Raw genomic sequence first — 26,603 nt, forward strand, 5'->3', positions numbered from 1 at the left:
AACTGAGACCTATTTGAACACGTCTCCCGATCACATGGTTGATCATACTCTAGGTTCCACATGCATGTTTTAGCTGAAGGAAGAATACCTTAAACCTGGGTAGTTGAAACCCGTGGAATGGGTACCATGCAATATGACTTCAAAGGGTCTTCATTTGCTCACCGAACCTCTCCAATCCTATCACTGCTGCGTTTATGCCCCTTTACACATGCTTGACTCTCTTTCGGAGACATAGCAATCCATAGGTTTTAAGATACTTACTAGTCAGGTACATTCTTAGGCGTTTAATATGCGGTGTTGAGTCCATTTCATTGAGCAAGGAGTAGCTCTTGTCTATTCCATATTTGGCTTCAGGAACTTTATCTGTGCTCATTTCAATCTCTGGTTTTATGCAGCACCCCAACTCACCTTTCCCCTTAAGCAAGCATAAGTTGGTTTTCTAAATTTGAGACCCTGTTCTGTTCTGTAATTCAGTTCCTGTGTAGCCAAGTTTACATTCCGTGTATTACTGATATCTTATGATGTTTCTTTTTCTGTGTGACTTATTTCAGTTAGAATCATCATATCTGAATCCACTCATTGTGCTGCTAAGGGCCTGATGACACAGATTTCATTGCTGAGTGATATTGCTTTGTAAGTAAATACCACAACTTTTTTATCCATTTTTCACTTTCTGCGATGTTGAACTTGTACTGTAAATGAGGTTCTTGTAAACAGAGCCGTTCCAAACTTTGGGGTGGCTGTGTCTTTTTGATTTTAAATTCCCTAAGCTATAGGACCATAAGTGGAAGTGCCCTAGGCTCTGTTGCTTTGTTTTTTAGATGTTTCAGGAAACACCATACACTTCTCCCGAGTGTCTGTTGGCAATTTACATCCCGCCCATCAGCATAACAAGGCTGCCAGTTCTCCATGGCCTGTCCTGCCTGTCTGGATTTTACACTTTTTTCAGATGGCCCTTTTGACCGGGGGGAAGTGAGACTTCATTGTAGTGCAGATTTCCTTTGCAAGCTTGCTTGGTTGGCCAAAAAGGGCGTATGCGTTTTTTCCTGAATATATTCAGGAAAAAACGCATATGCCCTTTTTGGCCAAGTGCATCATTGTGGACGTTCTGCCTCTTTTCCTATGCTTTCAATGCAATTCCAGTCTACCTCCTGAAATCGGTTTCCTGCAATTCTGCCCCGCTTTCAAGTCCTCTTGGCAGCCTTACTTCAGTATATTTTTGGACGATAGCTGTCATTTATAACTCTGCAGGTTTGTGAATTACAGTGCCCCTGAGCTCCTTTCTTCAACTCGCTTTCTTGTGAGCTGGCCGAAACACCGCAGCATGGCTTCAGGCCCTAATCTGGTTCCGGCACGGCACGCTGAGCCTTTGGTTAATTCCTCTTCCTGGTGGGAAATGAGAGTTAAATTTGCCCGTCCAGACACCTCCAGCTAGTCTCTCCTTGGTTCTCGCTATTCCTGTTCATCTTCCGCAGAAATTGCAAACTGGGCCAAACAGGAGGTTAAAGGGACTGACTCTCCAAGTCGGGAGAGTGTTAGTAAAGCGTCTGGAATGTTGCACCCGAGTACCAGGGTACGAAAACTGAGACCTATTTGAACACGTCTCCCGATCACATGGTTGATCATACTCTAGGTTCCACATGCATGTTTTAGCTGAAGGAAGAATACCTTAAACCTGGGTAGTTGAAACCCGTGGAATGGGTACCATGCAATATGACTTCAAAGGGTCTTCATTTGCTCACCGAACCTCTCCAATCCTATCACTGCTGCGTTTATGCCCCTTTACACATGCTTGATTCCCTTTCGGAGACATAGCAATCCATAGGTTTTAAGATAGTTACTAGTCAGGTACATTCTTAGGCGTTTAATATGCGGTGTTGAGTCCATTTCGTTGAGCAAGGAGTAGCTCTTGTCTATTCCATATTTGACTTAAGGAACTTTATCTGTGCTCATTTCAATCTCTGGTTTTATGCAGCACCCCAACTCACCTTTACCCTTAAGCAAGCATAAGTTGGTTTTCTAAATTTGAGACCCTGTTCTGTTCTGTAATTCAGTTACTGTGTAGCCAAGTTTACATTCTGTGTATTACTGATACCTTATGATGTTTCTTTTTCTGTGTGACTTATTTCAGTTAGAATTATCATACCTGAATCCACTCATTGTGCTGCTAAGGGCCTGATGACACAGATTTCATTGCTGAGTGATATTGTTTTGTAAGTAAATACCACAACTTTTTTATCCATTTTTCACTTTCTGCGATGTTGAACTTGTACTGTAAACGAGGTTCTTGTAAACAGAGCCGTTCCAAACTTTGGGGTGGCTGTGTCTTTTTGATTTTAAATTCCCTAAGCTATAGGACCATAAGTGGAAGTGCCCTAGGCTCTGTTGCTTTGTTTTTTAGATGTTTCAGGAAACACCATACACTTCTCCCGAGTGGTTGTTGGCAATTTACATCCCGCCCTTCAGCATAACAAGGCTCCCAGTTCTCCATGGCCTGTCCTGCCTTTCTGGATTTTACACTGTTTTCAGATGGCCCTTTTGACCGGGGGGAAGTGAGACTTCATTGTAGTGCAGATTTCCTTTGCAAGCTTGCTTGGTTGGCCAAAAAGGGCGTATGCGTTTTTTCCTGAATATATTCAGGAAAAAACGCATACGCCCTTTTTGGCCAAGTGCATCATTGTGGACGTTCTGCCTCTTTTCCTATGCTTTCAATGCAATTCCAGTCTACCTCCTGAAATCGCTTTCCTGCAATTCTGCCCCGCTTTCAAGTCCTCTTGGCAGCCTTACTTCAGTCTATTTTTGGACGATAGCTGTCATTTATAACTCTGCAGGTTTGTGAATTACAGTGCCCCTGAGCTCCTTTCTTCAACTCGCTTTCTTGTGAGCTGGCCGCAACACCGCAGGATGGCTTCAGGCCCTAATCTGGTTCCGGCACGGCATGCTGAGTCTTTGGTTAATTCCTCTTCCTGGTGGGAAATGAGAGTTAAATTTGCCCGTCCAGACACCTCCAGCTAGCCTCTCATTGGTTCTCGCTATTCCTGTTCATCTTCTGCAGAAATTGCAAACTGGGGCAAACAGGAGGTTAAAGGGACTGACTCTCCAAGTCGGGAGAGTGTTAGTAAAGCGTCAGGAATGTTGCACCCGAGTACCAGGGGAGGAAAACTGAGACATATTTGAACACGTCTCCAGATCACAAGGTTGATCATACTCTAGGTTCCACATGCATGTTTTAGCTGAAGGAAGAATACCTTAAACCTGGGTATTTGAAACCCGTGGAATGGGTACCATGCAATATGACTTCAAAGGGTCTTCATTTGCTCACGAACCTCTCCAATCCTATCACTGCTGCGTTTATGCCCCTGTACACATGCTTGATTCTCTTTCGGAGACATAGCAATCCATAGGTTTTAAGATACTTACTAGTCAGGTACATTCTTAGGCGTTTAATATGCAGTATTGAGTCCATTTCGTTGAGCAAGGAGTAGCTCTTGTCTATTCCATATTTGGCTTAAGGAACTTTATCTGTGCTCATTTCAATCTCTGGTTTTATGCAGCACCCCAACTCACCTTTACCCTTAAGCAAGCATAAGTTGGTTTTCTAAATTTGAGACCCTGTTCTGTTTTGGAATTCAGTTCCTGTGTAGCCAAGTTTCCATTCCGTGTATTACTGATATCTTATGATGTTTCTTTTTCTGTGTGACTTATTTCAGTTAGAATCATCATACCTGAATCCACTCATTGTGCTGCTAAGGGCCTGATGACATAGATTTCATTGCTGAGTGATATTGCTTTTTAAGTAAATACCACAACTTCTTTATCCATTTTTCACTTTCTGCGATGTTGAACTTGTACGGTAAACGAGGTTCTTGTAAACAGAGGCGTCCCAAACTTTGGGGTGGCTGTGTCTTTTTTATTTTAATTTCACTAAGCTATAGGACTATAAGTGGCAGTGCACTAGGCTCTGTTGCTTTGTTTTTTAGATGTTTCAGGAAACACCATACACTTCTCCCGAGTGTCTGTTGGCAATTTACATCCCGCCCATCAGCATAACAAGGCTCCCAGTTCTCCATGGCCTGTCCTGCCTTTCTGGATTTTACACTTTTTTCAGATGGCCCTTTTGACTGGGTTAAGTGAGACTTCATTGTAGTGCAGATTTCCTTTGCAAGTTTGCTTGGTTGGCCAAAAAGGGCGTATGCGTTTTTTCCTGAATATATTCAGGAAAAAACGCATACGCCCTTTTTGGCCAAGTGCATCATTGTGGACGTTCTGCCTCTTTTCCTATGCTTTCAATGCAATTCCAGTCTACCTCCTGAAATCGGTTTCCTGCAATTCTGCCCCGCTTTCAAGTCCTCTTGGCAGCCTTACTTCAGTCTATTTTTGGACGATAGCTGTCATTTATAACTCTGCAGGTTTGTGAATTACAGTGCCCCTGAGCTCCTTTCTTCAACTCGCTTTCTTTTGAGCTGGCCGCAACACCGCAGGATGGCTTTAGGCCCTAATCTGGTTCTGGCACGGCACACTGAGCCTTTGGTTATTTCCTCTTCCTGGTGGGAAATGAGAGTTAAATTTGCCCGTCCAGACACCTCCAGCTAGCCTCTCATTGGTTCTCGCTATTCCTGTTCATCTTCCGCAGAAATTGCAAACTGGGCCAAACAGGAGGTAAAAGGGACTGACTCTCCAAGTCGGGAGAGTGTTAGTAAAGCGTCTGGAATGTTGCACCCGAGTACCAGGGTACGAAAACTGAGACATATTTGAACACGTCTCCCGATCACATGGTTGATCATACTCTGGGTTCCACATGCATGTTTTAGCAGAAGGAAGAATACCTTAAACCTGGAGAGTTGAGACCCGTGTAATGTGTACCATGCAATATGACTTCAAAGGGTCTTCATTTGCTCACCGAACCTCTCCAATCCTATCACTGCTGCGTTTATGCCCCTGTACACATGCTTGATTCTCTTTCGGAGACATAGCAATCCATAGGTTTTAAGATACTTACAAGTCAGGTACATTCTTAGGCGTTTAATATGCGGTGTTGAGTCCATTTCGTTGAGCAAGGAGTAGCTCTTGTCTATTCCATATTTGGCTTAAGGAAATTTATCTGTGCTCATTTCAATCTCTGGTTTTATGCAGCACCCCAACTCACCTTTACCCTTAAGCAAGCATAAGTTGTTTTTCTAAATTTGAGACCCTGTTCTGTTCTCTAATTCAGTTCCTGTGTAGCCAAGTTTCCATTCCGTGTATTACTGATATCTTATGATGTTTCTTTTTCTGTGTGACTTATTTCAGTTAGAATCATCATACCTGAATCCACTCATTGTGCTGCTAAGGGCCTGATGACACAGATTTCATTGCTGAGTGATATTGCTTTGTAAGTAAATACCACAACTTCTTTATCCATTTTTCACTTTCTGTGATATTGAACTTGTACGGTAAACGAGGTTCTTGTAAACAGAGGCGTCCCAAACTTTGGGGTGGCTGTGTGTTTTTGATTATAATTTCCCTAAGCTATAGGACCATAAGTGGAAGTGCCCTAGGCTCTGTTGCTTTGTTTTTTAGATGTTTCAGGAAATCACCATACACTTCTCCCCAGTGGTTGTTGGCAATTTACATCCTGCCCATCAGCATAACAAGGCTCCCAGTTCTCCATGGCCTGTCCTCCCTTTCTGGATTTTACACTTTTTTCAGATGGCCCTTTTGACCGGGGGAAGTGAGACTTCATTGTAGTGCAGATTTCCTTTGTAAGTTTGCTTGGTTGGCCAAAAAGGGCGTATGCGTTTTTTCCTGAATATATTCAGGAAAAAACGCATACGCCCTTTTTGGCCAAGTGCATCATTGTGGACGTTCTGCCTCTTTTCCTATGCTTTCAATGCAATTTCAGTCTACCTCCTAAAATCGGTTTCCTGCAATTCTGCCCCGCTTTCAAGTCCTCTTGGCAGCCTTACTTCAGTATATTTTTGGACGATAGCTGTCATTTATAACTCTGCAGGTTTGTGAATTACAGTGCCCCTGAGCTCCTTTCTTCAACTCGCTTTCTTGTGAGCTGGCCACAACACCGCAGGATGGCTTCAGGCCCTAAACTGGTTCTGGCACGGCACGCTGAGCCTTTGGTTAATTTCTCTTCCTGGTGAGAAATGAGAGTTAAATTTGCCCGTCCAGACACCTCCAGCTAGTGTCTCATTGGTTCTCGCTATTCCTGTTCATCTTCCGCAGAAATTGCAAACTGGGCCAAACAGGAGGTAAAAGGGACTGACTGTCCAAGTCAGGAGAGTGTTAGTAAAGCGTCTGGAATGTTGCACCCGAGTACCAGGGTACGAAAACTGAGACATATTTGAACACGTCTCCCGATCACATGGTTGATCATACTCTAGGTTCCACATGCATGTTTTAGCTGAAGGAAGAATACCTTAAACCTGGGTAGTTGAAACCCGTGGAATGGGTACCATGCAATATGACTTCAAAGGGTCTTCATTTGCTCACCGAACCTCTCCAATCCTATCACTGCTGCGTTTATGCCCCTGTACACATGCTTGATTCTCTTTCGGAGACATAGCAATCCATAGGTTTTAAGATACTTACTAGTCAGGTACATTCTTAGGCGTTTAATATGCGGTGTTGAGTCCATTTCGTTGAGCAAGGAGTAGCTCTTGTCTATTCCATATTTGGCTTAAGGAACTTTATCTGTGCTCATTTCAATCTCTGGTTTTATGCAGCACCCCAACTCACCTTTACCCTTAAGCAAGCATAAGTTGGTTTTCTAAATTTGAGACCCTGTTCTGTTCTGTAATTCAGTTCCTGTGTAGTCAAGTTTCCATTCCGTGTATTACTGATATCTTATGATGTTTCTTTTTCTGTGTGACTTATTTCAGTTAGAATCATCATACCTGAATCCACTCATTGTGCTGCTAAGGGCCGGATGACACAGATTTCATTGCTGAGTGATATTGCTTTGTAAGTGAATACCACAACTTCTTTATCCATTTTTCACTTTCTGCGATGTTGAACTTGTACTGTAAACGAGGTTCTTGTAAACAGAGCCGTTCCAAACTTTGGGGTGGCTGTGTCTTTTTGATTTTAATTTCCCTAAGCTATAGGACCATAAGTGGAAGTGCCCTAGGCTCTGTTGCTTTGTTTTTTAGATATTTCAGGAAACACCATACACTTCTCCCGAGTGGTTGTTGGCAATTTACATCCCGCCCATCAGCATAACAAGGCTCCCAGTTCTCCATGGCCTGTCCTGCCTTTCTGGATTTTACACTTTTTTCAGATGGCCCTTTTGACCGGGGGGAAGTGAGACTTCATTGTAGTGCAGATTTCCTTTGCAAGCTTGCTTGGTTGGCCAAAAAGGGCGTATGCGTTTTTTCCTGAATATATTCAGGAAAAAACGCATACGCCCTTTTTGGCCAAGTGCATCATTGTGGACGTTCTGCCTCTTTTCCTATGCTTTCAATGCAATTCCAGTCTACCTCCTGAAATCGGTTTCCTGCAATTCTGCCCCGCTTTCAAGTCCTCTTGGCAGCCTTACTTCAGTCTATTTTTGGACGATAGCTGTCATTTATAACTCTGCAGGTTTGTGAATTACAGTGCCCCTGAGCTCCTTTCTTCAACTCGCTTTCTTGTGACCTGGCCGCAACACCGCAGGATGGCTTCAGGCCCTAATCTGGTTCTGGCACGGCACGCTGAGCCTTTGGTTAATTCCTCTTCCTGGTGGGAAATGAGAGTTAAATTTGCCCATCCAGACACCTCCAGCTAGTCTCTCATTGGTTCTCGCTATTCCTGTTCATCTTCCGCAGAAATTGCAAACTGGGCCAAACAGGAGGTTAAAGGGGCTGACTCTCCAAGTCGGGAGAGTGTTAGTAAAGCGTCTGGAATGTTGCACCCGAGTACCAGGGTACGAAAACTGAGACATATTTGAACACGTCTCCCGATCACATGGTTGATCATACTCTGGGTTCCACATGCATGTTTTAGCAGAAGGAAGAATACCTTAAACCTGGAGAGTTGAGACCCGTGTAATGTGTACCATGCAATATGACTTCAAAGGGTCTTCATTTGCTCACCGAACCTCTCCAATCCTATCACTGCTGCGTTTATGCCCCTGTACACATGCTTGATTCTCTTTCGGAGACATAGCAATCCATAGGTTTTAAGATACTTACAAGTCAGGTACATTCTTAGGCGTTTAATATGCGGTGTTGAGTCCATTTCGTTGAGCAAGGAGTAGCTCTTGTCTATTCCATATTTGGCTTAAGGAAATTTATCTGTGCTCATTTCAATCTCTGGTTTTATGCAGCACCCCAACTCACCTTTACCCTTAAGCAAGCATAAGTTGTTTTTCTAAATTTGAGACCCTGTTCTGTTCTCTAATTCAGTTCCTGTGTAGCCAAGTTTCCATTCCGTGTATTACTGATATCTTATGATGTTTCTTTTTCTGTGTGACTTATTTCAGTTAGAATCATCATACCTGAATCCACTCATTGTGCTGCTAAGGGCCTGATGACACAGATTTCATTGCTGAGTGATATTGCTTTGTAAGTAAATACCACAACTTCTTTATCCATTTTTCACTTTCTGTGATATTGAACTTGTACGGTAAACGAGGTTCTTGTAAACAGAGGCGTCCCAAACTTTGGGGTGGCTGTGTGTTTTTGATTATAATTTCCCTAAGCTATAGGACCATAAGTGGAAGTGCCCTAGGCTCTGTTGCTTTGTTTTTTAGATGTTTCAGGAAATCACCATACACTTCTCCCCAGTGGTTGTTGGCAATTTACATCCTGCCCATCAGCATAACAAGGCTCCCAGTTCTCCATGGCCTGTCCTCCCTTTCTGGATTTTACACTTTTTTCAGATGGCCCTTTTGACCGGGGGAAGTGAGACTTCATTGTAGTGCAGATTTCCTTTGTAAGTTTGCTTGGTTGGCCAAAAAGGGCGTATGCGTTTTTTCCTGAATATATTCAGGAAAAAACGCATACGCCCTTTTTGGCCAAGTGCATCATTGTGGACGTTCTGCCTCTTTTCCTATGCTTTCAATGCAATTTCAGTCTACCTCCTAAAATCGGTTTCCTGCAATTCTGCCCCGCTTTCAAGTCCTCTTGGCAGCCTTACTTCAGTATATTTTTGGACGATAGCTGTCATTTATAACTCTGCAGGTTTGTGAATTACAGTGCCCCTGAGCTCCTTTCTTCAACTCGCTTTCTTGTGAGCTGGCCACAACACCGCAGGATGGCTTCAGGCCCTAAACTGGTTCTGGCACGGCACGCTGAGCCTTTGGTTAATTTCTCTTCCTGGTGAGAAATGAGAGTTAAATTTGCCCGTCCAGACACCTCCAGCTAGTGTCTCATTGGTTCTCGCTATTCCTGTTCATCTTCCGCAGAAATTGCAAACTGGGCCAAACAGGAGGTAAAAGGGACTGACTGTCCAAGTCAGGAGAGTGTTAGTAAAGCGTCTGGAATGTTGCACCCGAGTACCAGGGTACGAAAACTGAGACATATTTGAACACGTCTCCCGATCACATGGTTGATCATACTCTAGGTTCCACATGCATGTTTTAGCTGAAGGAAGAATACCTTAAACCTGGGTAGTTGAAACCCGTGGAATGGGTACCATGCAATATGACTTCAAAGGGTCTTCATTTGCTCACCGAACCTCTCCAATCCTATCACTGCTGCGTTTATGCCCCTGTACACATGCTTGATTCTCTTTCGGAGACATAGCAATCCATAGGTTTTAAGATACTTACTAGTCAGGTACATTCTTAGGCGTTTAATATGCGGTGTTGAGTCCATTTCGTTGAGCAAGGAGTAGCTCTTGTCTATTCCATATTTGGCTTAAGGAACTTTATCTGTGCTCATTTCAATCTCTGGTTTTATGCAGCACCCCAACTCACCTTTACCCTTAAGCAAGCATAAGTTGGTTTTCTAAATTTGAGACCCTGTTCTGTTCTGTAATTCAGTTCCTGTGTAGTCAAGTTTCCATTCCGTGTATTACTGATATCTTATGATGTTTCTTTTTCTGTGTGACTTATTTCAGTTAGAATCATCATACCTGAATCCACTCATTGTGCTGCTAAGGGCCGGATGACACAGATTTCATTGCTGAGTGATATTGCTTTGTAAGTGAATACCACAACTTCTTTATCCATTTTTCACTTTCTGCGATGTTGAACTTGTACTGTAAACGAGGTTCTTGTAAACAGAGCCGTTCCAAACTTTGGGGTGGCTGTGTCTTTTTGATTTTAATTTCCCTAAGCTATAGGACCATAAGTGGAAGTGCCCTAGGCTCTGTTGCTTTGTTTTTTAGATATTTCAGGAAACACCATACACTTCTCCCGAGTGGTTGTTGGCAATTTACATCCCGCCCATCAGCATAACAAGGCTCCCAGTTCTCCATGGCCTGTCCTGCCTTTCTGGATTTTACACTTTTTTCAGATGGCCCTTTTGACCGGGGGGAAGTGAGACTTCATTGTAGTGCAGATTTCCTTTGCAAGCTTGCTTGGTTGGCCAAAAAGGGCGTATGCGTTTTTTCCTGAATATATTCAGGAAAAAACGCATACGCCCTTTTTGGCCAAGTGCATCATTGTGGACGTTCTGCCTCTTTTCCTATGCTTTCAATGCAATTCCAGTCTACCTCCTGAAATCGGTTTCCTGCAATTCTGCCCCGCTTTCAAGTCCTCTTGGCAGCCTTACTTCAGTCTATTTTTGGACGATAGCTGTCATTTATAACTCTGCAGGTTTGTGAATTACAGTGCCCCTGAGCTCCTTTCTTCAACTCGCTTTCTTGTGACCTGGCCGCAACACCGCAGGATGGCTTCAGGCCCTAATCTGGTTCTGGCACGGCACGCTGAGCCTTTGGTTAATTCCTCTTCCTGGTGGGAAATGAGAGTTAAATTTGCCCATCCAGACACCTCCAGCTAGTCTCTCATTGGTTCTCGCTATTCCTGTTCATCTTCCGCAGAAATTGCAAACTGGGCCAAACAGGAGGTTAAAGGGGCTGACTCTCCAAGTCGGGAGAGTGTTAGTAAAGCGTCTGGAATGTTGCACCCGAGTACCAGGGTACGAAAACTGAGACATATTTGAACACGTCTCCCGATCACATGGTTGATCATACTCTGGGTTCCACATGCATGTTTTAGCTGAAGGAAGAATACCTTAAACCTGGGTAGTTGAAACCCGTGGAATGGGTACCATGCAATATGACTTCAAAGGGTCTTCATTTGCTCACCGAACCTCTCCAATCCTATCACTGCTGTGTTTATGCCCCTGTACACATGCTTGATTCTCTTTCGGAGACATAGCAATCCATAGGTTTTAAGATACTTACTAGTCAGGTACATTCTTAGGCGTTTAATATGCGGTGTTGAGTCCATTTCGTTGAGCAAGGAGTAGCTCTTGTCTATTCCATATTTGGCTTAAGGAACTTTATCTGTGCTCATTTCAATCTCTGGTTTTATGCAGCACCCCAACTCACCTTTCCCCTTAAGCAAGCATAAGTTGGTTTTCTAAATTTGAGACCCTGTTCTGTTCTGAAATTCAGTTCCTGTGTAGCCAAGTTTACATTCCGTGTATTAGTGATATCTTATGATGTTTCTTTTTCTGTGTGACTTATTTCAGGTAGAATCATCATACCTGAATCCACTCATTGTGCTGCTAAGGGCCTGATGACACAGATTTCATTGCTGAGTGATATTGCTTTGTAAGTAAATACCACAACTTCTTTATCCATTTTTCACTTTCTGCGATGTTGAACTTGTACTGTAAACAAGGTTCTTGTAAACAGAGCCGTTCCAAACTTTGGGTTGGCTGTGTCTTTTTGATTTTAATTTTCCTAAGCTATAGGACCATAAGTGGAAGTGCCCTAGGCTCTGTTGCTTTGTTTTTTCGATGTTTCAGGAAACACCATACACTTCTCCCAAGTGTCTGTTGGCAATTTACATCCCGCCCATCAGCATAAGAAGGCTCCCAGTTCTCCATGGCCTGTACTGCCTTTCTGGATTTTACACTTTTTTCAGATGGCCCTTTTGACCGGGGGGAAGTGAGACTTCATTGTAGTGCAGATTTCCTTTGCAAGTTTGCTTGGTTGGCCAAAAAGGGCGTATGCGTTTTTTCCTGAATATATTCAGGAAAAAACGCATACGCCGCTTTTGGCCAAGTGCATCATTGTCGAGTTTCTGACTCTCTTCATATGCTTTCAATGCAATTCCAGTCTACCTCCTGAAATCGGTTTCCTGCAATTCTGCCTTGCTTTCAATGCCTCTTCATAGCCTTACCTCAATATATTTTTTAAAAATAGTTGGCCTTTATAACTCTGCATGTTTTTGAATTGCAGTGGCCCTTAGCTCCATTTTTTAGCTCTTATTTTTGTGGTCTTGCCCCATAACCACAAGATTCCTTGAGCCCTATTTTTCTTCTGGGGCACCTTGCTGTGCCTTTGGTTAATTCTTCTTACTGATGTGATATTAGAGTGACATGTGCCCATTGAAACCGCTACAGCTAGTTTCTCACTGGTTCCCCCTATTCCCATTCATCCTCTGCACTAACTGCAGACTGTGCGATACCAGAACTTAAAGGCATTGACTCCATGTGGGGATGTTGTTAGTAAAGCGGCTGGAATGTCGATCCGGAGCCCCAGGAGAGGAAAAATGAGGTGCGTTTTAGAAACCTTTCCCGATCATATGGTATACCAGTCGCTGGGTTTCCCAAGCATGGTTTAGCTGTAGGAAGATTCCCTTCAACCTGGAGTGTTGGGACCCTTGGAATGAGTAGCATGAAGTATTGCATTAAACTTTCGGCAGTTGCTCACCAAAGCTCACCAATCCTGTCAGCCCCAAGTGTCCAGCCTTATGTCTTATCCAGCTGTGGGTTTATATGTGGTCAATCCAGGTTGCATCACAGCCCCTGAGCGAATTTTGTAAGAATTTTTCTCTCTTTCATTGTTTCAGCGTTTTGTTTTTAAAATTTATTTCTATAATGGGGTTTAGCTCCTTTTCACTGCTGTGTTTGTGCCGCTCTGCACACACTTGATTCCCTTATGGAGATATATCAATACATGGGTTTTAAGATTCTTATTCCTCAGATATATTTCTCTGCGGTGTATAGGGTGTGTTGAGGCCTGTTCATTGAGCAAGGTGTAGATCTTGTCTAATACCTATTTGGTTTATTGAACGGTATCTGTGCTAATTTCAAACTCTGGTTTTATGCATCACCCCACCTCTCCTTTCCCCTTAAGCTGACATAAGTGTGTTTTCTAAATGTGAGACACTGTTCTGTTCTGTAATTCATTTCTTGTGCAGCCATATTTACCCTCCCTCTATAAGTGATATCTTATGATATGTTTCTTTTTCTGTTTGACTTATTTCAAGTAGTATTATCGGACCTAAATCCACTCTTTATCCTTCTACTAGCCTTATTACATTGATTTCATGGTGAAGAGATATTCCATTGTACATAAGTACCACATCTTCTTTATCCATTGTTCTCTTTCCTGGGATATTTAAGGTGTACTGAAGTTGAGGTTCTTGTAAACAGAGTAGCCCTAAACTGTGGTGTGCTTGTGTCTTGTTGATTTTTAGACTTCCCTAGATATACTCCCATGATTGGAAGGGTCCTATGCTCTGTAGCTCTGTTTTTTAGATGATTTAGGAACCACCATACACTTCTCCAGAGTGGCTCTCGGCAGTTCACACACTGCCCATCAGCGTATAAAGGCTCCCTGTTCTCCATGGCCTGTCCTGCATTTCTGGTTTTTACAATTTTTTAGGATGGCCCTTTTGACCGGTGGGAAGTGAGACTTCTTTGTTGTGCACATTTGCATTGCTTGCTTGCTTCGTTGCCCATAAAGTGCGTATGCGTTTTTTCCTGGATATAATCAGGAAAAAACGCATACGCCCTTTTGGGCCAACTGCATCATTGTCGAAATTCTGCCGCTTTTCATGTGCGTTAAAGACGAGTCCAATCTATCTCTTGAAATCTGTTTCTTGCAATTCTGTCTTGCATTCAGATCCTCTTCTTTGCCTTACCTCAACATATTTTTGGACGTTAGTTTTCATTTATAACTCTGCAGGTTTGTGAATTGCAGTGACCCTGAGCTCCATTTTTTAAGTTGCTCTTTTGTGAGCTGGCCTCAAACCCGCAGGATTGCTTCAGGCCCTATTTTGGCTCCGGCGAGGCAGGCTGAGCCTTTCTTTAATTCTTATTCTTAATGGGAAATTAGAGTGATATGTGCCCGTCCAAACCCCTACAACTCTTCTCTCATTGGTTCCCCCTCTTCCCGTTCATCCTCCTCACAATTTGCAAAATGTGTGAAACAGAAGTTTAAATGTGCTGATTCTCCAAGTGGGGAGATTCTAAGTAGCGTGGCTGGAATGGTGAACAGGAGCACCAGGAGAGGATAAATGAGGTGCATTTTAGACACATCTCCCGATCACATGGTGTACAGTCCTCTGGGTTTTCCATGCATGTTTTAGCTGTAGGAAGATCCCTTGAACCTGCAGATTTGGGACCCATTGAATGGGTACCAGGTAGTATTACTTTAAAGGGTGTGCATTTCCTCACCCAACCTCACATTTCTCTTAGCGCAAACAGTTTCCAGCCTTATGTCTCATCCTGCTGTGGGTCTAGATGTGTTCAATCCATGTTGCATCACCGTCCCTGAGGAAAAGTTGTAAGAGGTTTTCTCTGTCTCTCTGTCGTTTATTTTTTTCAATTTATTACTATATTGGTTACAGCTGATTTTCAAAGCTCTGTTTCTTGCTGCTGTACATCCACTTGATTCACGTACAGAGAGACATCAATAAATTCTTTTTCAGATTCTTACCAGTCGTATATATTCTTTTCCGGTGACTTGAGTGTGCTGAGTGCAGTTCTTTTAGCTACCGTGTAGGCCTTGTTGATTATCAGTTTGGTATTTGGAATGGTATCTTTGCTAATTTCAACCTCCTGGATGATGCCTCACCCCTCCCCACCTTTCCCGTTTAGCAGCCTTATGCGTGTTTTCTACATATTTGACTATGTTTTTGTTTTGTAATTTATTTCATGTGTAGCCATTTTGGATTCCACCTTTAAGTGATATCTTATGATATGTGTCTTTTTCTTTTTGAATTCTGTCACTTAGAATGATCATACGTAACTCCTCCGGAGTTGTTACAACTGGCCATATTTCATTGATTTCCAGGCTGAATAATATTCCACTCTACCTAAGTACCACATCTCTATCCATTTTTTCCCTCCAGAGACATTTACGTTATATCCTAGTCGAGGATCTTTTAAACAGAGAGGGGGTAAACATTGGGGTGCCTGTGTCCTCTCGATTTTTGTTTTTCCCAAGATATACGCCCATGAGTGCAAGTGCCCTATGCTCTGTAGCTCATTTTTTAGATGCTTTAGTAAACACAATACACTTCTCCAGAATGGCCGTTGGCAATATACATTTCCACTATAAGTCTCACAGGGCTCCCTCTTCTCGTTGCCCTGTCCTGCATTTCTGTTGTTTACGCTTTATGAGGATGGCTCTTCTGACTGATGCGAAGTGATATCTTTTGTAGTATTGACTTCCAGTGCCCACCTGTTTGGTTGGCTAAAAAAGTGTATGCCCTTTTCTTGAATATATACAGAAAAGAACGCATACACCCTTTTTGGCCAACTGCAATGTTGGCAATGTTCAGCTCCTTTTCTTGTGCTTAATGGCGAGTCCTTTCTACCTCCTCAAATCCCTTTCCTGCCATTCTCCCTTGCTTACAAGTCCTTTTCTCTGACTTTCCTCAAGACATTTTTCAGTGATGGATATTTTCAACTCTGCAGTTTTGTGAATTTTACTGCCCCTGAGTTCCATTGTTCAACTCGTGTTTATGGGAACTGGCCACAAAGCAGCGGGATTTCCTCAAGCCCTATACTGTTTCCATGGGCAACCCTAGCCTTTGGTCAATTCGTCTTCCTGATTGGAAATTAGAGTGACATGTGCCTGTCTGAACACCTAGGACTTGTCTCTCATTGTTCCTCATCCTTCCGCTTCATCCTCTGGACAAATTCCAAACTGTACGCAACAGGATGTTGACAGTGCTGACATCTCCAAGTGGGGAGACTGTTAGTAAAGACGCTGGAGGGGTGAACCCGAGCACCAGGAGATGAGGAGATGAGATGCCTTTTCCAAACTCTTCCCGATCAGACGGTATACCATCCTCTGGGTGTGACAGACATGTTTTAGCAGTAGGAAGAGTCCCATTCATGTAAGGAGAACACCAGGGCTTTTTCAAAATCAGTGTCTCCCCGAAACCCAAACTGGGGAAGTTTTTAAGCTACGGCTACACATATGTTCATTAAGGGCCTTGGGAAGTAGGCAGAGTCCAAACTTTAGATGATTGAAGTCTTCAGGGTCAGAAGCACTCACCACCAGCTTCCCTTAGGCTACACTTTAACTGTCATTGATAGATGATGTCAATAAAAATATCTATTCTTTTTCAGATTATTTCCCCTTATAGGTTATTGCAAAATGTTGAGTGTAGTTCCCTGTGCTATACAGTAGTTCCTTGTTGATGATCTATTTTATACATAGCAGTGTGTATGTGTTCATTCCAAACTGTTAATTTATCCCTCCTCCCACCTTTCCCCTTTGGTAATAATAAATTATAAGATTTTATACTTCTCAGAAATGGGGGAGCTGAAAGAGAGGTATCATTTTCAATGGAAAAGCATTTAAAACAAGATTGAAGGTTTAACCAAGATTATTAGATGTACATCCTTGGAAAGAAATCACTTCGTTTCTCTAATATTGACCTGACAAATAAGACAAACCTTTTCACTGAACTTGCTTATAAAAAGTGATGGAAATATCAAATGGAAGTGTTAAAAACATCTTATTTTACCCGAGCCTTATACACTGTTCTATGTTAACTACAGTTTGGCTCACACATCTGTTCATTGAGGTTACAATAGTCTCAATTTCTGTTACTGATCCTCCAGAGTGGACCCCAACAAGTGTCCCCCTGCCCAGTGTCATTGGGGCCAACAGATCGAGACTGAGTTTGGTTCACAAGCAAAGGAAACTTTATATTTTGATCAGAGAATGGAGAGGTGAGAGCATGCACTACCCCGTGGGCTGTGGGCTGGGCTGCTGTGTAGAGATCTTGTCAGAGTCAGTGGGAGGGAGGGAGGCGGCGGAGCTCTCGAGGGCCGGGTTGGCTGTAGCTCAGGCTCTATATCGTGGAGTCTGCACTGGGCCCCAGGAGCTGAGGTGTCGACCCAGCCATTCTGCACTAGGAAATCTGGTCTGAAGTGCCGGGTGTGGAACCTCTGCATGCGGGACCCTAGGAGCACGTGAAATTAGACAAAGCACAAAGGATAAAAAAGGTTAGACTTGACTTTATTGCCCAGATTCTATTTTTATCTCCCAGGGATTTTTAATGGGCTTTGCTGGGGACAAACCCCTCCTCTGCCTTTTGTCCCTTTCCTCATTCTTGGAGTGCTGAGGGTGCAGACCCTTCTTCTGTAACTGCTGAGTGCTGAGTTGGGAGCCCTCATACCCTGGGGCGAGGGTCAGAGCTTCTCCCCAGCAGCCTCCCAGTGACGTTGATTGTCCCCAGGACCCCTGCTTCCCTGCTCGTCCACCTGAGCACCAGCATTGGAAGCGTTATAGATTCTAATGACCTTTAAGGGTCCAGGAAAGAGATGTGCAGAGACGCTGTGGGGGCCGGTTTCACCCCGCCCCACATTTGTTCGGCCACCTTAGGCTGACCGTCTCTGCCAGCCTAGATGCTCTGACCAGTAGTCTGCGCTTTCTTCAATTAGGCCCCTGAATTAACGTACAAACAGCACCAGGTGTCAGAGCCCTGCCCGCTCAACTCCCAGACAGTCCAGGGTCAGTGGTGATCAAGGACCATGATGGCTACTGAGTCAACAGCCTTTTGAAGTAAACAGGAGTCCAGCCGGTCTTATTGGCCACCATCATCACAGTGTCTGTAGGCTTTTCTATGGTGACAGTGTGGTATACTGTTCCCCCGCCAAGATTATTAGCTCCCCTCTGGGTGCAGTAAGTCCTGCAAGCAGTAGTCTACTCTTTTGGGACACACTCTTGTTGTTTTATGAGAGAAACTCCAGGTCAAGTGATGTTCACACGAGTCGTCATGGTGCCCTGTTGCCCCCGGTTATCTCTCTGGATGTTGGAGTTGGAGGGCCTCCTCACTCGAGGTCGGTGTGCCCACGGAGCGAACCCTGCAACTTCAGGGCATGGTTGGTGGTTAGGATCACCACGTGGGGTCCTTTTCCCTTAGGAGGGAGGTGGCCTTTTGGGCTGCTGATTTCCAGGTTTTTAGATACCGCCAGTATCTTGGCCAGATGTGGCAGTGGGCCAAGCCCCTTAGTGACCGTAGTTTATCCTACCTGGATGGCATTCTTGCATTGTTCCATTTCAAGTGGTCCCAGTTTTTGCACTAATTCTCCAATGGCGATTCACCTTTCACCGGGAATGTAAAGGTCAAAGGGTTTAGCTAAATTAGGGACTTCCAGGGCAAGGGTCTGAATTGACTGCTCTTTCCATTCTTGAAAGGCCACTTCTGGATTCTATTCAAAAGGATCATCATCTTTTCCTTTCAGTGTTTCATATAGAGGCCCAGCTAGTAGACTGTAGCTAGGGATCCAGAAGCAGCAAACCCTGGCCTCCCCAGGAACCCCTAAGCTGTCTTCTAGTTTTAGAAAGGGGTAAGGCTGAAAATGGTTTCTTCCCTTTCCTGGGATGGGCTTCTCTGACCTTCTGTGAGAATGAAGCCCAGGCAGGTCACCGCAGTCTGTGATATTTGAGCTTTTTCTTGGACAACTTCTATCCTTTATTGGCTTGGTAGTTCAGAGGCCTCCTTAGTAGGGCTGGTGATCAGAATGTCGTCTGCATATTGAAGGAGGGTTTCCTTTTCCAGAGGTAGAACTTTTAGGTCTTTAGCTAAGCTTTCCCCAAAGATGGTGTGGGAATTTTTGCACCCTTGGGGCCAGACGGCCCGGAAGTATTGTTTTAGTTGTATGTTGAGTCCTGCCACTCACAAGCCAAAATTTCTTGTGACTCTGGGACTAATGGAATACAAAAGAAGGCATCATTGAAGACTAATACAGAATACCATGTCCTGGTGGTTGGTAGAATGACCAGCAGGGTGTAGGAATTAGGAGCAACTGGAGGTATATCCTCGGTGGCTTCACTGACTGTCCTGACATCCTTTACCAGGTCCCCAGCAGCCCATGGGGCTCTCATGGTCAGACCAATCCCAGAATATGGAGCTCACCTGGGCAGGTACCCCACCCCCACCCCAGCCCACGGGGCTCTCGTGGTCAGGCCCCTCCCAGGATACAGAGCTACCCTTGCAGGTACCGTGGCAGGGCTGGGCACACAGGAACCGTGCACATAGCCCTCATTGCAGAGCACCCCCAGCTCACCTGTCGCTCAGAGCTGACACAGAGCACCTCAGAGCAGGACTTGAACTAACAAACAGCAGCTGCGACAGGTCTGTGACCCTGGGCATCACTCCGTGAGGCCTCCCTCCACCTGGTCTTCCAGAGACTTCCACTGCACCCGGGGCACCAGGCCTCTGTCTCCAACCACCACCCACCCCTCCTCTCCCTGACTCCTGGGTTCCTCTCATTAGGAGAGGGTTTTCTTGAAGTTGTCTCCCACTCATGGGCCAGATAAAATGATTAGAAAACAAGCCAAAGCTGCAGCCCCTTGTCTATCCTGACTCTCAGGAGCCCACACCTGTTCCTTGGACCTGGCCGGTTCAGCAAGTTCCATTTTCTGCAACTGTGAGCCCCTGAGGGGTGATGATTGGCTGACCTGGGCAGCCTTACCGTGCCGGCCAGCCCTCCCCAGGTGTGCCTGGGTTGAGATCAATATAAATACCACTCCAGGCAGCAAGAGCCCCTGCAGCCGTGCCTGACGCCATTTTCTCTGCCCTGTCAGCAGTCTCGGGGCTGGGCTGGTGGGAGGGAGTGAGAGGCCACGGCTTTGTGGGTGGCCCAGTGTGAGTGGGGCTCTGCTGGACTTTCTGCAGCAGTTGCCAGGCTGCCACCTGCTAAAGAAGAGGGTGTGTCACCCATACCTGCTGCTGGAATTTCTCCCTGGGCAGAGGTGAGGAAGGAAAAAAGCAGTGGGGGCAGGGACAGGACGGGTATCTCAGGCAGGGAAATGGAAATCTTCCAGAAGAGCACCCAGGGCCAGGACCATCCTGGCTGGCCTGCAGGCACCAAGTCGGCCGGCATGCTGTCACTCGTGTGGCTCTATGGCCCTTCCTCTAGGCTTTCAAGTCCTTGTATATATTCAGGTGTTTTACCTGGGACGGGTGGGAATAGTTCAGCAGCAACTGGCCTGGGGCTCAGCTCACGTTTACTCACAGATGCCTCGGCACGGTGCCCCAGCTTTGCAATGAGGACGCTTGTTGCGTGGGGGCTGCTGGCTGAATGGGAGACGATTCCCCACCACTGACCAACTTCAGAATTGTTTACAACTGGAGCAAGTGACCTGATACGGTTTTCCTCTGTGTAACTGGTGGGTTCTGTGTTTTTTTTCTCTTTTTCGTTTTTGGTTCAAGGTAGATTTTATTCCTCTTTTTTGTATTTACAGATATAAGCATGGAAATAATTTATTCATATAAATACATGTATGTGCAGGGAATAATTGTTTTTTCTGTTTTATTTTTTAAATTTTACTTCTTTTTAATTTTGAATTTTATTTTATATTTTTATACAGCAGGTTCTTATTGGTTATCTATTTTATACATATAAATGTATACATGCCAATCCCAGTCTCTCAACTCCTCCCACCACCACCCCCCCAACAGCTTTCCCCCCTTGTTGTCCATACGTTTGTTGTCTACATCTGTTGCTCTATTTATGCCTTGCAAAATGGTTAACCTGTACAGTTTTTCTAGGTTCCACATATATGCATGAATATACAAGATTTGTTTTTCTCTTTCTGACTTACTTCACTCTGTATGACAGTCTCTAGATCCATCGACGTCTCTACAAATGACCCAATTTCATTCCTTTTCATGGCTTAGTAATATTCCATTTTATATATGTACCACAGCTTTATGCATTCGTCTGTCTGTGGGCATTTAGGTTGCTTCCATTACCTCGATATTGTAAATAGTGATGCAATGAACATTGCGGTGAATGACTCTTTTTGATTTATGGTTTTGTCTGGGTATATGTCCAGTACTGGGATTGCTGTATCATATGGTAATTCTATTGTTAGTTTCTTAAGAAATTCGATATTGTTCTCCATAATGACTGTATCAATTTATATTCCCAACAATAGTGGAAGAGGGTTCCTTTTCTCCACACCCTTTCCAGCATTTTTTGTTTGTAGATTTTCAATGATGCCTATTCTACCAGGTGTGAGGTGATACCTCATTGTTGAATCCATTTCGTTGAGCAAGGGGTAGCTCTTGTCTATTACATATTTCGCTTATGGAACGGTATCTGTGCTAATTTCAAACTCTGCTTTTATGCAGCACCCCAACTCACCTTCCCCCTTAAGCAGGCATAAGTTGGTTTTCTAAACTTGAGACCCTGTTCTGTTTTGTAATTCAGTTCACGTGTAGCCAAGTTCACATTCTGTGTATTAGTGATACCTTATGAAGTTTCTTTTTCTGTGTGACTTATTTCACTTAGAATCATCGTGCCTCAATCCACTCATTATGCTGGTACGGGCCTGGTGACATAGATTTCATTGCTGAGTGGTATTCTGTTGTACATAAGTACCGCAACTTCTTTATCCACTATTTGCTCTCTGGGATATTTAACTTGTGCCGTAGAAGAGATTCCTGTAAAAAGAGCCGTCCCAAATTTTGGGGTTGCTGTGTCTTTTTGATATTAATTTCCCTAAGCTATAGGACCATAAGTGGAAGTGCCCTAGGCTCTGTTGCTTTGTTTTTTAGATGTTTCAGGAAACACCATACACTTCTCCCAAGTGTCTGTTGGCAATTTACATCTCGCCCATCAGCATAAGAAGGCTCCCAGTTCTCCATGGCCTGTCGTGCCTTTATGGATTTTACACTTTTTTCAGATGGCCCTTTTGACCAGGTGGAATTGAGACTTCATTGTAGTGCAGATTTCCTTTGCAAGCTTGCTTGGTTGGCCAAAAAGTGCGTATGCGTTTTTTCCTGAATATATTCAGGAAAAAACACATACGCCCTTTTTGGCCAAGTGCATCATTGTCGAGTTTCTCACTCTCTTCATATGCTTTCAATGCAATTCCAGTCTACCTCCTGAAATCGGTTTCCTGCATTCTGCCTTGCTTTCAATGCCTCTTCATAGCCTTACCTCAATATATTTTTTAAAAATAGTTGGCCTTTATAACTCTGCAGGTTTTTGAATTGCAGTGGCCCTTAGCTCCATTTTTTAGCTCTTATTTTTGTGGTCTTGCCCCATAACCACAGGATTCCTTGAAGCCCTATTTTTCTTCTGGGGCACCTTGCTGTGCCTTTGGTTAATTCTTCTTACTGATGTGATATTAGAGTGACATGTGCCCATTGAAACCGCTACAGCTAGTTTCTCACTGGTTCCCCCTATTCCCATTCATCCGCTGCACTAACTGCAGACTGTGCGATACCAGAACTTAAAGGCATTGACTCCATGTGGGGATGTTGTTAGTAAAGCGGCTGGAATGTCGATCCGGAGCCCCAGGAGAGGAAAAATGAGGTGCGTTTTAGAAACCTTTCCCGATCATATGGTATACCAGTCGCTGGGTTTCCCAAGCATGGTTTAGCTGTAGGAAGATTCCCTTCAACCTGGAGTGTTGGGACCCTTGGAATGAGTAGCATGAAGTATTGCATTAAACTTTCGGCAGTTGCTCACCAAAGCTCACCAATCCTGTCAGCCCCAAGTGTCCAGCCTTATGTCTTATCCAGCTGTGGGTTTATATGTGGTCAATCCAGGTTGCATCACAGCCCCTGAGCGAATTTTGTAAGAATTTTTCTCTCTTTCATTGTTTCAGCGTTTTGTTTTTAAAATTTATTTCTATAATGGGGTTTAGCTCCTTTTCACTGCTGTGTTTGTGCCGCTCTGCACACACTTGATTCCCTTATGGAGATATATCAATACATGGGTTTTAAGATTCTTATTCCTCAGATATATTTCTCTGCGGTGTATAGGGTGTGTTGAGGCCTGTTCATTGAGCAAGGTGTAGATCTTGTCTAATACCTATTTGGTTTATTGAACGGTATCTGTGCTAATTTCAAACTCTGGTTTTATGCATCACCCCACCTCTCCTTTCCCCTTAAGCTGACATAAGTGTGTTTTCTAAATGTGAGACACTGTTCTGTTCTGTAATTCATTTCTTGTGCAGCCATATTTACCCTCCCTCTATAAGTGATATCTTATGATATGTTTCTTTTTCTGTTTGACTTATTTCAAGTAGTATTATCGGACCTAAATCCACTCTTTAACCTTCTACTAGCCTTATTACATTGATTTCATGGTGAAGAGATATTCCATTGTACATAAGTACCACATCTTCTTTATCCATTGTTCTCTTTCCTGGGATATTTAAGGTGTACTGAAGTTGAGGTTCTTGTAAACAGAGTAGCCCTAAACTGTGGTGTGCTTGTGTCTTGTTGATTTTTAGACTTCCCTAGATATACTCCCATGATTGGAAGGGTCCTATGCTCTGTAGCTCTGTTTTTTAGATGATTTAGGAACCACCATACACTTCTCCAGAGTGGCTCTCGGCAGTTCACACACTGCCCATCAGCGTATAAAGGCTCCCTGTTCTCCATGGCCTGTCCTGCATTTCTGGTTTTTACAATTTTTTAGGATGGCCCTTTTGACCGGTGGGAAGTGAGACTTCTTTGTTGTGCACATTTGCATTGCTTGCTTGCTTCGTTGCCCATAAAGTGCGTATGCGTTTTTTCCTGGATATAATCAGGAAAAAACGCATACGCCCTTTTGGGCCAACTGCATCATTGTCGAAATTCTGCCGCTTTTCATGTGCGTTAAAGACGAGTCCAATCTATCTCTTGAAATCTGTTTCTTGCAATTCTGTCTTGCATTCAGATCCTCTTCTTTGCCTTACCTCAACATATTTTTGGACGTTAGTTTTCATTTATAACTCTGCAGGTTTGTGAATTGCAGTGACCCTGAGCTCCATTTTTTAAGTTGCTCTTTTGTGAGCTGGCCTCAAACCCGCAGGATTGCTTCAGGCCCTATTTTGGCTCCGGCGAGGCAGGCTGAGCCTTTCTTTAATTCTTATTCTTAATGGGAAATTAGAGTGATATGTGCCCGTCCAAACCCCTACAACTCTTCTCTCATTGGTTCCCCCTCTTCCCGTTCATCCTCCTCACAATTTGCAAAATGTGTGAAACAGAAGTTTAAATGTGCTGATTCTCCAAGTGGGGAGATTCTAAGTAGCGTGGCTGGAATGGTGAACAGGAGCACCAGGAGAGGATAAATGAGGTGCATTTTAGACACATCTCCCGATCACATGGTGTACAGTCCTCTGGGTTTTCCATGCATGTTTTAGCTGTAGGAAGATCCCTTGAACCTGCAGATTTGGGACCCATTGAATGGGTACCAGGTAGTATTACTTTAAAGGGTGTGCATTTCCTCACCCAACCTCACATTTCTCTTAGCGCAAACAGTTTCCAGCCTTATGTCTCATCCTGCTGTGGGTCTAGATGTGTTCAATCCATGTTGCATCACCGTCCCTGAGGAAAAGTTGTAAGAGGTTTTCTCTGTCTCTCTGTCGTTTATTTTTTTCAATTTATTACTATATTGGTTACAGCTGATTTTCAAAGCTCTGTTTCTTGCTGCTGTACATCCACTTGATTCACGTACAGAGAGACATCAATAAATTCTTTTTCAGATTCTTACCAGTCGTATATATTCTTTTCCGGTGACTTGAGTGTGCTGAGTGCAGTTCTTTTAGCTACCGTGTAGGCCTTGTTGATTATCAGTTTGGTATTTGGAATGGTATCTTTGCTAATTTCAACCTCCTGGATGATGCCTCACCCCTCCCCACCTTTCCCGTTTAGCAGCCTTATGCGTGTTTTCTACATATTTGACTATGTTTTTGTTTTGTAATTTATTTCATGTGTAGCCATTTTGGATTCCACCTTTAAGTGATATCTTATGATATGTGTCTTTTTCTTTTTGAATTCTGTCACTTAGAATGATCATACGTAACTCCTCCGGAGTTGTTACAACTGGCCATATTTCATTGATTTCCAGGCTGAATAATATTCCACTCTACCTAAGTACCACATCTCTATCCATTTTTTCCCTCCAGAGACATTTACGTTATATCCTAGTCGAGGATCTTTTAAACAGAGAGGGGGTAAACATTGGGGTGCCTGTGTCCTCTCGATTTTTGTTTTTCCCAAGATATACGCCCATGAGTGCAAGTGCCCTATGCTCTGTAGCTCATTTTTTAGATGCTTTAGTAAACACAATACACTTCTCCAGAATGGCCGTTGGCAATATACATTTCCACTATAAGTCTCACAGGGCTCCCTCTTCTCGTTGCCCTGTCCTGCATTTCTGTTGTTTACGCTTTATGAGGATGGCTCTTCTGACTGATGCGAAGTGATATCTTTTGTAGTATTGACTTCCAGTGCCCACCTGTTTGGTTGGCTAAAAAAGTGTATGCCCTTTTCTTGAATATATACAGAAAAGAACGCATACACCTTTTTTGGCCAACTGCAATGTTGGCAATGTTCAGCTCCTTTTCTTGTGCTTAATGGCGAGTCCTTTCTACCTCCTCAAATCCCTTTCCTGCCATTCTCCCTTGCTTACAAGTCCTTTTCTCTGACTTTCCTCAAGACATTTTTCAGTGATGGATATTTTCAACTCTGCAGTTTTGTGAATTTTACTGCCCCTGAGTTCCATTGTTCAACTCGTGTTTATGGGAACTGGCCACAAAGCAGCGGGATTTCCTCAAGCCCTATACTGTTTCCATGGGCAACCCTAGCCTTTGGTCAATTCGTCTTCCTGATTGGAAATTAGAGTGACATGTGCCTGTCTGAACACCTAGGACTTGTCTCTCATTGTTCCTCATCCTTCCGCTTCATCCTCTGGACAAATTCCAAACTGTACGCAACAGGATGTTGACAGTGCTGACATCTCCAAGTGGGGAGACTGTTAGTAAAGACGCTGGAGGGGTGAACCCGAGCACCAGGAGATGAGGAGATGAGATGCCTTTTCCAAACTCTTCCCGATCAGACGGTATACCATCCTCTGGGTGTGACAGACATGTTTTAGCAGTAGGAAGAGTCCCATTCATGTAAGGAGAACACCAGGGCTTTTTCAAAATCAGTGTCTCCCCGAAACCCAAACTGGGGAAGTTTTTAAGCTACGGCTACACATATGTTCATTAAGGGCCTTGGGAAGTAGGCAGAGTCCAAACTTTAGATGATTGAAGTCTTCAGGGTCAGAAGCACTCACCACCAGCTTCCCTTAGGCTACACTTTAACTGTCATTGATAGATGATGTCAATAAAAATATCTATTCTTTTTCAGATTATTTCCCCTTATAGGTTATTGCAAAATGTTGAGTGTAGTTCCCTGTGCTATACAGTAGTTCCTTGTTGATGATCTATTTTATACATAGCAGTGTGTATGTGTTCATTCCAAACTGTTAATT

General features: G+C 43.8%; 1 long non-coding RNA gene across 1 annotated transcript in view; it reads left to right on the top strand.

Moving 5' to 3' along the window:
• Positions 1-26,603, top strand: part of LOC307185335 — a 596,100-nt gene that overhangs the window by 27,374 nt on the left and 542,123 nt on the right. The window contains exon 2 of the long non-coding RNA XR_013828014.1: positions 3,715-3,796. This is a non-coding gene — a long non-coding RNA (uncharacterized lncRNA). The remainder of the gene's footprint in view (positions 1-3,714; positions 3,797-26,603) is intronic.

This window comes from Stenella coeruleoalba (genome assembly GCF_951394435.1).
Source record: "Stenella coeruleoalba genome assembly, chromosome: 4".
NCBI lineage: Eukaryota > Metazoa > Chordata > Mammalia > Artiodactyla > Delphinidae > Stenella > Stenella coeruleoalba.